Source organism: Parasteatoda tepidariorum, chromosome 5 (assembly GCF_982258835.1).
Source record: "Parasteatoda tepidariorum strain Cologne lab strain chromosome 5, Ptep-v5.0, whole genome shotgun sequence".
Classification (NCBI taxonomy): Eukaryota; Metazoa; Arthropoda; class Arachnida; order Araneae; family Theridiidae; genus Parasteatoda; species Parasteatoda tepidariorum.
The window spans coordinates 88,750,645-88,762,789 of NC_141759.1; the positions used below are offsets into that span (position 1 = coordinate 88,750,645).

At 27.3% G+C, this 12,145-nt stretch overlaps 1 protein-coding gene across 4 annotated transcripts in view; it reads right to left on the reverse strand.

Annotated features, from left to right (window-relative positions):
• Nucleotides 1–12,145, reverse strand: part of LOC107441423 (rho GTPase-activating protein 18) — a 276,037-nt gene that overhangs the window by 46,948 nt on the left and 216,944 nt on the right. The window lies entirely within an intron of this gene.

The window sequence follows — 12,145 nt, forward strand, 5'->3', positions numbered from 1 at the left end:
AACAGTGGAACCCTTTTAACTCGTAGAATCGTGGAACTCCTTTATAATTTCGTGGAACATCGTTTGAGAACCGCTGGACTGGACTATTCTTGCTTCAAATGAAATGTGAAAAATTGCATTACAGATACCTAAGTTAGTCTGGTTGGTAAACCATATAAAAGTAAATATTAATATTATATAAATTAAATACCAGTCTTAAATTTAAAAATTAATTTTTATAAAATATTTTATCCATTATTACAGTGTTTCCCAATCTTATGACTTTTGCGTACCCTTTCTAAATTTTTCATGACGCTGAGTACCACTAATAAAAAAGTTAATGAATTTTTTACTATAAAAAATTGCACAAAAGTTACAAATCACAACTGGCTGTTGACAGCACTAATTATTAACTGTTAACTCCTACAAAAAATAGCCAATAGAAAAATACGTAATCGTAAATTTTCATGGCTAGCTTTGTTTTTAAATAAAAATTTTTGAAATTTTCGTTTCTTGCAAGATATTTCGCATAAGAACGCGTACCCCAGCTAAACTGTTCCCGTACCCCTGGGGGTACGCGTACCACACTTTGGGAAACACTGCATTAGTAGATTGAGATGATGCAAATCTTCAAGTAATTAAAAAAATGCCACAAAAGTCGGCATGTGATGAAATGATACCAAATACTGCCGAGAGCATCTGCATTTGTCAAGCAGTCAAAGAATATACAAGCGTAACATTTTCAAAACTTTTGATCCAAGAAAGGGATTTTCGGTTAGTAAGACTATTTTTTTCGATTTGCAGAACATAAAATATATTATTAACCAATTCAAATTATGAATTAAATTAAAAATCAGATTAAAAAACGTATTATTCTGTAACGATTAACCTCAGTTGCGTGTGTGGTTAACATCAAATTAAAAATTACTATCTCAACAATTAAGTCATAGCTAAGCCTCTCGCAATACATTTTTCCTGCCATACCTCCAAAGCTAATTGTGCGAATCGAAAAATTTCTGTACGTATATAGGAAACACGATAATTCTAAGATAATTTAATGCACAAATTAATGTTAAATTTGTTTCTTTAAATAATTGATTAATGATCAAACATTTTCATTATTTTAAAATTAATGCTTTCATGTCTGCTAAAACAAAGTAATATTAACTTGTGAACTATGACCGTTATAATTTGAGATCATCTTTTTTATTTTTAAAACTACATTTTACTCAGCATTTTGTTAACTACATTTTACTCAACAAAATGAAGCATTTATCGTAATTTATTTAACTAAACAATATGCAGAGATGCCAACTTGCTCCGCTTTGTGAAATAGTATTTTCTAGTGGTAGCAAAATTTAAGTTATTTTTAGATCAGTATTTTTCATTTTAAGTAATTTTTTCACCACTAAATATTAAAAATTTTAAGTATCATATGAAAATACAACGTTAAATATTGATATACTGGTAAATCTTTTAAAAAGTAGGCGTAACTATCCTTCTTTAAGGAATTTTACTATATAATTCGCTACCACTTCATTAAAGCTATTGCACAAAGCGGAGCAGTTGGCATGTCTGCAATATGTGATACATATGAGTTTATACAAATGATACTTTTTTTCAAACTTTTAGTGGTTGGATATATATTTACTTTTATAAACATATGAATATTATAATCTAATTTTCGATTGAAGCATTTTATACATAACAACAGAATACAAATTCTGACATTAGCACTGTAAATGAAAACAAAATATTCTTTTGAGAAATAAAACCTCAAAAATGCGAGTTTTTTAAAGTTTACTATTAGAAACTGACTCTTACCTCATAGTTAATTTAACTTCTTGACTCAATTTACAAAAATTATTCTTTATACCATTTAAAACTAAAATAAAAAGATCTAAGAAAAGCAAAATTTTCTAGAATTTTCTAACAGTATTTTAATGTAAAAAGCGATAAGGAGAAAAAATTGTAAAATGCCTTAAATCGAAAAAATTTCCACATCAACTTTCGAAAATATTGAATCTAAGGTAAAAAATATCAATCTGCGGTTTCGCATATGATTTCTTAAATAAACACTCGTTTTTCAAGTGGTTATAATAATTCGCTATAAACTATTTAAATCATCCGGTCTCGTCATCTTAAACTATTCCAAGATTTTAAACCGAAAAAGTTTAAATCAAGAAGTATTTCGTTGCAATTTAATATCTCAGATCTTTAAGTAAAAATATGATTTAAACTTATATCTGGGAAAATATTTTATATTTATATAATATAATATAATATAATATAATATAATATAATATAATATAATATAATATAATATAATATATTTGTTTTTAAAAGTGTCATTTCAGAAGAGTCATAATTTTTAAGAAGGAAAATACTTATAGAAAATAATGCGGAAAAGGTAAATAATGCAAACATTAATTCCTTTATATTAACGAATGCTATTTAGTTTTTAAGTTAACATTTCTGGTAGACTTAAAAAGTATATAAAAAAGCAAAACTCATAAATAACATCAAATGGCACGATAATAAAACAATTTTAGAAATATATGCCCAGCCTTTGAGCTATTTTTCGAAAGAACGGGTATAGAAGTATTATAAGAAATGTATTTAAAAACGATTATTAAGCTAACTTTGTTACGGTTACGGTGAGAGAAAACCAGAATTTAAATTTCGTCATGATAAAAAAAAACGAAATGGAGTAGCGATTAATTTTTCAAATGAATAGTAACAATGCTGGACAAATAAGTGACGAACAAAAGATAGAATCCCAATCACTGTGCTTTGTCCTTCCACCCTGTTGTTATCAGAGTAACTACAGCTGATCTAAATTTAATATGCGTGGGCATTATATAAAACACCTCTTTCCTTTATTTCTATCTGACGTCACTAATTTTCATTCTAGAAATATCTATTAACTCCAAGTTAAGTTTTTTACTAACATGATCATTTTTCTATGAAAAATACTATTGCTGTTTGAAAATTATGATGTTATACCAGTGCAGTCCCAACCATAAAAACTGGAATAATTACTTTTTACTCCATTTTCGAACATATATCTCATAATACTTTTATACGAAATTTTATGGCATGCCCATGATTATCATATGTCGAAAAAGTAGTTTTATAATCATCCTTTGCTGATTCATGATGATCAGTAGATTTAATTAAAATCATCGATGCTCCCCAGAATTATGTCGACCCAACCCGAATAACTATTATTGTGGTATAATTTTTCAAAGCTTATTATAAATAAAGGATAAATGTATAAAAAGAAGAAAAAAAACCTAAGGACAATGTACGTTAATTATTTCCAGCAAGCATTTGGAAGCAGAAATTTTATTACACCAATTTTTCACATTTTTCCATTATTTTGTATTAACTTTAGTCAAAATAAAAAGAAAATATAGTACTTATCATTTTAATAATTTATGGTTATAAAATACAGCACGAGACACTGGTGCCTTTTTCTGCGGCAAAGATAAAAATTTTCCAAACACGATTCACTTCCAAAAACAATGTTTTTACGAATTTGCACTTGTTTATGGCTGTTTAAATAAAAGGGAAACAGTTATTCATCATTGAAATTTCTCTAATTTACAAAATCATTCATTAATTTTTGAATATGAATGAATGAAGAGTTACTTTTACGGATTAATATGACTTTTTTAAGGATTTTATATTTTAGTACAAATATAAATCCGATAATCTAACAGATTTTTTTTAATAACTGCTACTGTTTTTTATATAATTAAAAAAATACCATAATATATTTGTGCATGTAAATACAGAGATGCCAACTTGCTCCGGACAGCAAATATATATTTTAAAGTGGCAGTTTATCAATTGTGATTCTTGGTTTAATAAATTCAATTTAGTAGATCTTTATCCACCACTATTTCTACATAATTCGTAGGCTTATATAATTGACCACTTTATAGTACTTGTGACGTGCGATACCTTTTAAAAAGCAAGCAAAAATAGTCAAATATTTGTAAAATTTATTTTGTAGTTATCTACCGTTTTACTAATTATTTTGGCTTGTCCGGAGCAGTTGGCATCTCTGTAGTTATAGCACCCGAAAAGATATATAAAAGGGACCCTGGTGTCTCATCTGCGTCAAAGGGTTAAAAAAGCTCCACTAAAGAGATTTATTCCATTCACTTCTTTTCACTCAGTAATGAAACCCCATTTCATTAACCAAACAAATATTTAATTTGTAATCTCGTTCTGGTCAGATTCTATCAGAAACTATCAGATTTTAAGACAATACCGTACGCAAAACGCAAAGATAACAAACACGAAACTCCCATTATTTTATCTGGTCACTTTCGCCTCATTATTTAGAACTTTAAGTGTAGGTGTATCTCTCCACTTTCAAGCGCAAAAACAGAGACACCACACAATTAAATTAATCACTTCCTGATTGGCAACAATTCAGCCTTTTGACTGACATTTTGAAAAGTAACTTGAGAAAAAGGTTTCTGAGAAGAATAAACTTCCCCATGCGGAAGTAAATTTTTGCTTTTAAAACCTGCTAACCTCCGCAGACAGATTTTATACATCTTCAATCATTGTTGAAAGACTTATTTAAAATTTAACTATAAAACGTATTTAATTTGCAATTGGAAATTAGAACTAAATTAGGACAGTAATTTATTTAAATCGTAATGTTTTATTTGTTGCTCATGATTACGAATTATTATATTTTGGTAAATTGGAATTTCTTGTTCCCCCAAAATTAATTTTAAGAATTAAATAATTGAATTGTAATCCTTTTTGAAAAAAAATAGGGCTTCGAAAATGAAATATATTTTTGCCATAGGAGCAAACAGTCAAATTTGGAATTAAATCAAACTCCCATTAATGCTACTTTGCATAATTTCAGATCAAAATATAACTACTCATATTGTTTTAATATAACGGTAAACACCTTATTTGTTTAATCGATGATGAAAAAATGTGTTACCAGTTTTACCATTTTGAACAAGAACCAGATTACAGTGTACAGTGCAATTTTAAGATTTTAAATGCTGTACAGTGCAATCGAATTAACAGAGAATGGTGAATATTTTAAGTAATGTTTTCTTTAAAAAGTCGAATAATTTAATTTTTTTTTCATAAAATGAATGGTTTTTTAATTTCTCATCAACTCTGTTTAAAACTTGTTGCATGTTGAAAAGTTTTGATCAAAATAATAAATGTAAACCGATTTATAACATATTTTCTGTCTCATTACTATATTCCCAATTCTGTATTTCTATTCAACTATTTACACAAATGAAACTTCCATATTTTAACTACTTTTCATTACAACTGTATATACAACGTAGTTACTGAAAACGTCTTACAACGTGTAACTGACGTAAATACTAATAATTTTAAATATTTTATGTGCTAGATATACATTCCTTTAATGCAGAAACTAAGCTTCTAAAACCATTGTAAGCATCCTTTTCCAAAGACATAATAAGCAAAGAAGATATGAAGCATATTGCTCCTAAGAGTTGACTGGAGACAATGGTGATACTTTTCACTATTAATGCATCAATGGTTCCAAAGATTATGAAGAGGAGTTTGTACTGAATTTGAATGTTATCATTTGTATACAAATTCCATTGAGATTCATATTCTAATGCTAGTAACATAATTTATTATCACTTTCAATCGAAAGTAGATAAGAAGTTAAGCATAGCAGAAATTTCTTTTCAATTTTATTAAGTATAACGGAAAAGGATATAATGAATTTAAATAATGAATTAGTTATAACCATATTTCATAACAATTTTCAAATTTAATGGTATGCTTGGCTGTATATTTTATTCTTAAATTTTATTTTTACAAATTTTCTTCTATTGGATTTTTCTTCTCATGACCAACCTTGTAGGAAACGCGTACTGCAGATGAACATTCCAATGAACAAAAAATTATACACAAAAGTCGTCAATAGATTGTTGAAACAACGAAGCGGAATATTGGAAATTCAATATTTTATACGTAAGGGATGAAAAATTTAAGTAGTGAATTAGTTATAACATATTTCATAGTATAATATCAAATTTTATTGCATGTGTATAAGCCTGGGATTTTAATTTAAGCCTGGGATATTTAATAAGCCTGATATTTATTAAGCTTTTAATAAGCCGGGGATTTTAATTTTTCTTCTTGTTACCAACCTTGGAAGAAACACATTGCCAATGAAAAATCCAATGAACAAAAAACTCAATACGTAAATCAATAGAATGTTCTATTCATTTAATATGATATTCAATAAAATGTTGTAACTACGAAACAGAACATAGGAAATTCAATATTTTACACGCAAGGGATGAACAAATTTAAGTAATGAATTAGTTATAACATAATTCATAGTATATATGGTATTATGGTATTCGTTAACTATGCATCCAAACCTTTGATTTTATCTGTGTAATTTTTCTCCCATTGGATTTTTCTTTTTGTTACCAACCTTGTAGGAAACACATATTGTAAATAAAATATTCAATGAACAAAAAACTCAATACGTAAATCAATAGAATGTTCTATTCATTTAATATGATATTCAATAGAATGTTGTAACTATGAAACAGAACATTGGAAATTCAATATTTTACACGCAAGGAATGAACAAATTTAAGTAATGAATTAGTTAGAACGTATTTCATAGTATATATGGTATTCGTTAACTATACATCCAAACCTTTGATTTTATCTGTGTAATTTTTCTTCTGTTATATTTTTCTCCTTGTTACCAATCTTGTAGGAAACACATATTGCAAATGAAAAAACCATGAACAAAAAACTCAATACGTAAATCAATAGAATGTTCTATTCATTTAATATGATATTCAATAGAATGTTGTAACTACGAAACAGAACATTGGAAATTCAATATTTTACAGGCAAGAGATGAACAAATTTAAGTAATGAATTAGCTATAACATATTTCATAGTATATATGGTATTCGTTAACTATACATCCAAGACTTTAATTTTATCTGTGTAATTTTTCTTCTGTTAAATTTTTCTCCTTGTTACCAATCTTGTAGGAAACACATATTGCAAATGAAAAAACCATGAACACAAAACTCAATACATAAATCAATAGAATGTTCTATTCATTTAATATGATATTCAATAGAATGTTGCAATGACGAAACAGAGTATTGGAAATTCTATATTTAATACGGAAGGGATAAATCAATTTAAATAACGAATTAGTTATAACATATTTCATAGCATGTATCAAATATTATGGTATGCGTTAACTATACATCCAAACCTTTGATTTTATCTGCATAATTTTTCTTCTATTGGATTTTTTTTTCTTGTTACGAACCTTGCAGGAAACAACACACATTGCAAATGAAAAACTCAATGAACAAAAAACTTAACAAGTAAATCAATAGAATCTTCAATTCATTTAATATGATATTCAATAGAATGTTGAAACAACGATATCGAATATTGGAAATTTAATATTTTATACGTAAGGGAAGAATGACGTAAGCATGAATGAATTTAAATAAGAAATTAGTTATAAGTATATTTTATTACTTTCATATATTGGTCAAAATATAACATTTGTTAAACAAATCGCCATTGATCTAATATCATTTGCTACCTCAAACAGTATCGATTTTATTTGAGAATTTCAGAAATTCTTCCAATGGACAATTCATCTAACTAATAGGCCATTTTCTCTCTTGTAATTGAGTTTGCTCTGGAGACCGCGAAAAGACCCTTCCTTTGGAAAAGTCATTTTCCACTTGATTTCCCATCGCTTCCTTCACCCACTGTCCAAGACTATGTCCCAATCGCGGCCGTCACAGGACAAAGCTGGGACATCTTAATTAATCTAGGCTAACCGACCAAGAAACCATGTACCAGAGCATCTATTCTTTTTACTTGCATTGATCACGCACATAGGAGAATATTATTCATTATTAGATTTGAAGCCAGAGGAACAAAATTCCATTTCCAAGTTAAAGGATTTTCTTTGTTCTCATTTAATTCGAACAATAAGGGTTTTATTGTAATAGTAATATCACGAAATTTAGTTTACTTGGTGTAATCTCTATACAAAGAATTGTACGAAATTAAACTTTACGACAGAAGAATAAAAATTAATATTATTTAATTATGAATATCTTCCGTTTTCAAAAACAAATCGTCGATATTAGCAAGTCATGTAACCCTTATTACATCAAGCCGAATATCATTTGTCACGTATTATTTTATTTATTTCCGGCGATAAATGTTTCAAAGTAATTGCATTACCACGTTATTGTAGTTTTTCGATATAAACTCCATATAAAGAATTACGTCAAATGTTTTTCTTCTTTACACCGCAGGGAGCATAGGGCCTTTCTCGTCACTCTCCATCTTACCACGTTGGTACCCAATCACTTTATTTCTCTCAATGTTTTGTTTATTGTCTTTAATTCATTCATAATAGCTTTGCGCCGTGTCATTTTAGGTTCTTTCGTTTACTTTGTGGTGTTCAATTCTGCGTATTTGAATTCTTCTGACTTTCTGATAGTGTGTTCAATCCATTGCTCTTTGCATCCTCTGAGCTCTATTCCTATTGGCTTTTACTAACTAATTTTGAATAGTTCATTGTTAGATAATTTGCAAAACCATTTTATTTTAAGAATTTTTCTGATACATTTGTTGATAAAAACCTATAACTTATTTGAATTTGTTTTCAAGTTGTATCCTGTTTCTGATCCGTATAAAAGTACTGATTTCACTTTTGAGTTGAATATTCTTATTTTCATTTCATTCGATATAGTCTTGCATGCCCAAAATTTATTTAGAATAGCGACAGCACTGCGTTTTTTACTCAACCTGTATGGCAATATCTTGATATGTACTGCTCATACGTTGTTCATTATTATCAAAAATGCTTCCTTTTTTTTTGTTTTTTTTTTCTTTGAATATTATACGAATGAATATAATTAATATAATTAAAACGAGATAAAAAATTTGGTGCTTACTTTTACAAATAGTTTTATAGAGCAAAGCGATTAAAAACAAGTCTAAAGACAGTCTTATTATTAAAATAACGAAAATTCTTTTTGTAAAATTAATTTTAATTTATATAATTATATAATAAATTTTAATTTATATAATTAACTTTAATTTATATAATTAATTTTAATTTATATAATTATATAATTAATTTTAATTTACATAATTATATAATTAATTTTAGTTTATATAATTAACTTTAATTTATATAATGAATTTTAATTTATATAATTAATTTTAATTTACATAATTATATAATTAATTTTAATTTATATAATTATATAATTAATTTTAATTTATTAATAACGAAAATTCTTTGTGTAAAATTAATTTTAATTTATATAATTATATAATAAATTTAAATTTATACAGTTATATAATTAATTTTAACTTCTTTCAAATAGCAAATCGTAATCGAAGCATGAACTGATTGCCTGATGATATTTCTAAAAAAGACAACATACTTTACTTTTCACCGGAGCCTCAATTAAAGTTTTAAAATTAAATTGAATTAAAGGCAGAATTATTTTTCTCCTTTTCTGCATCGTTTCATAATTTCATTAAAAAGAACTGTGGGGAAAGTTAAACATCTTTAATTCATGATTGATCGCTCTTTCTAACGGAAAAAAAATCATGCAAGAATAACTTTAATAACATCGAGAAGTGCACATTTGAAAGCAAACTTTTCTTTTAAAAATTTCCTGACTTCTGTTTATTCAACCTAGCTTAGTTTTCCGAGGATTAAAACCAAAAATCTAATTCATCATACAAAAAAAGAATTAATTTTAAGTGAAAAGTTTCGTTCGTGTTTAAACAGAAAAATAAGTGTTGTTCGTGAAGTAGGCTTAAAAAATCAAAACATTTGTGTTAATGAATAGTTCGATTTGTTCTAATTGAATAAGAAAAGTAAATTAATTTAGAAGCTTAAAGCTAAATTGAATACGAACAAAATATATTTCTTTTACTGGTTAACAATTTTATGCCAAATTATTCTTTTGTTTAAAAACTGAAATAATTAGTTGATTATTAGTTTCAATAAGAACAAATCTTTCGACTTTATTTCAAAATTGCATCTAAAATTTAATTACCATGTCACTTACACGAGTTATAAAAATTTTTATTAGTTAGTCTGTTATAAAATTTGTCAATATTTGTGATTTAATTTATTTTCAATACCAACCTCATTTTTTTTCTACTGTCTTTTTCTAGTTAATAACAACCTGATAAAAAATATTTAGGCGTTTTCATAATATATTATAATACTACTGTAATAATATTGGGACTACCTGTCTCAATAACAAGTAACTGGGATAGCCTAGAATCGTTTAACCAATGATAGCGTCCATAGATGGTCACGAGAATAAATTTCATCCAATGAGAAAGGCTAGCAGCGAACCTGTTCCTCTTTCTACATTTCAGGCGAGGAACATAAATATCACATCTGTTCCTGAATATATGTTCTAGTATACTTGAAGACCAACCAAAAATTAGAAACAAATTTATTTGCTATCATGTGAGCTAAAATTTTAGTTAGCATGTGTTACGACCAATATCTGATAAAAAAAAAATTATAAAGTCACAATAATACATGGCCTAAGTCCTTAAAGTATTGAAACTGATACATAAAACAAATATTTTTTTTTTAATGTTCACTAAGCTAAAATGTTTGTTAGGTAATTAGGTTAGGTACCTAAAACCAAATTGTAATTCCCAGAAAGAGATAGCTGGAACTGCTTACAAAAGATTTTTATGTTCTTTCTAAGACAAAAATTTTTGAAATCTAAAAATACATCATAAATCCGCTCATTTTTAAATACAGTACTATAAAGCACTTTTTTAGGAACGATTTTCATGAATTATTTTTTTCAAACATAAGAAAAGAGGAAGATTATTCAGTTTCTGTATTATTCAGTTTTCAGTGCATTGTATTATCATTGTAATTATACAATACACTGGAGGAAAAAAAAACAGTTCAAAATAACTATTTAATAAACTGTAATGTGCCTACCAAACCATATACAGTCAAACATCGATGTCAAAAACTCGATAGCTTTTAAATTCCATGATAACGGAAAACTAAATAATTTTGGCATTTCAGTCAAAATATTAAATTGTGTTGTCAATTTATTATTTTGAATAAGCAACGTATATTTAAAGGTAGCATATATTTATTCAAGCAAGATCATCTTCAAGAAAGCAACTACCCTTTCTTCATCATTTGAATTGACATTTTGCTAAAATTCCTCTGTTTAAGCATCTTCAGATGTACAATGTGTAAAAAAAAAAACAACCACCCAGAATAACTTTTGATCCAACAATCGGATCTTCACGTTCTGGGACTCACTCTTTCAAAGGGCTGTCCTCAAATATGCTAATTAATAAGAACAGACGATATTTTAAGTTACGAAATCAGTACATCAAAAACGTACTCTGAATAAACAAACCTTTTTCACGGCGGATTCAGATTTCTGACCAGCAAAGTAATCTGGAATCTGGTTGAAATCTGGGATATATGGTCCCCATAGTTTGGTCAGGAGAGCAATTCAAAATCTGGCCTCCGTAATTCTATTTCGTATTCGCCATAACTCGAGCAATTTTAGATGCGTATTTCGCCATATCTCAAGCAATTTTTGAGCGAATGGAAAAGTCTCTGCACCCAATTATAAAATGCGTTTGTTCAATGATAATTCCATGTAAAAAAATAAATTTTAGTGAAAATTTATTATTTCTAATTATTTTATTTAATACTTGAAAATTTTTTTTAACTGTGAAGTATACAATTTTTTACATCCTTTTAATGTACGTAATTTTACATGACAAAATACAAAGTTTGAGCGGAATCTCTTCCTGAGAAATTGAATTTTAGAAAAGTCGTGTGCTTAAAATTCAATTTTTCAGGAACTATTTCCATCTAATTCAAAACCATTGAATAATTCTCAGTTTCAGAACATTTTTCTGAGCACAGACATAGCAGTGTTGGAATAACTCTTTAAGGATAAAAATGATATATTTTTGACTTCGAAGATACTTAGAGATACAGAGATACTTTGAGATACAAATACATCTCATTCGGTTATTATTCTCTTTTTTTTTTCGGTAATTAAATATAATTGAAATCAATAAC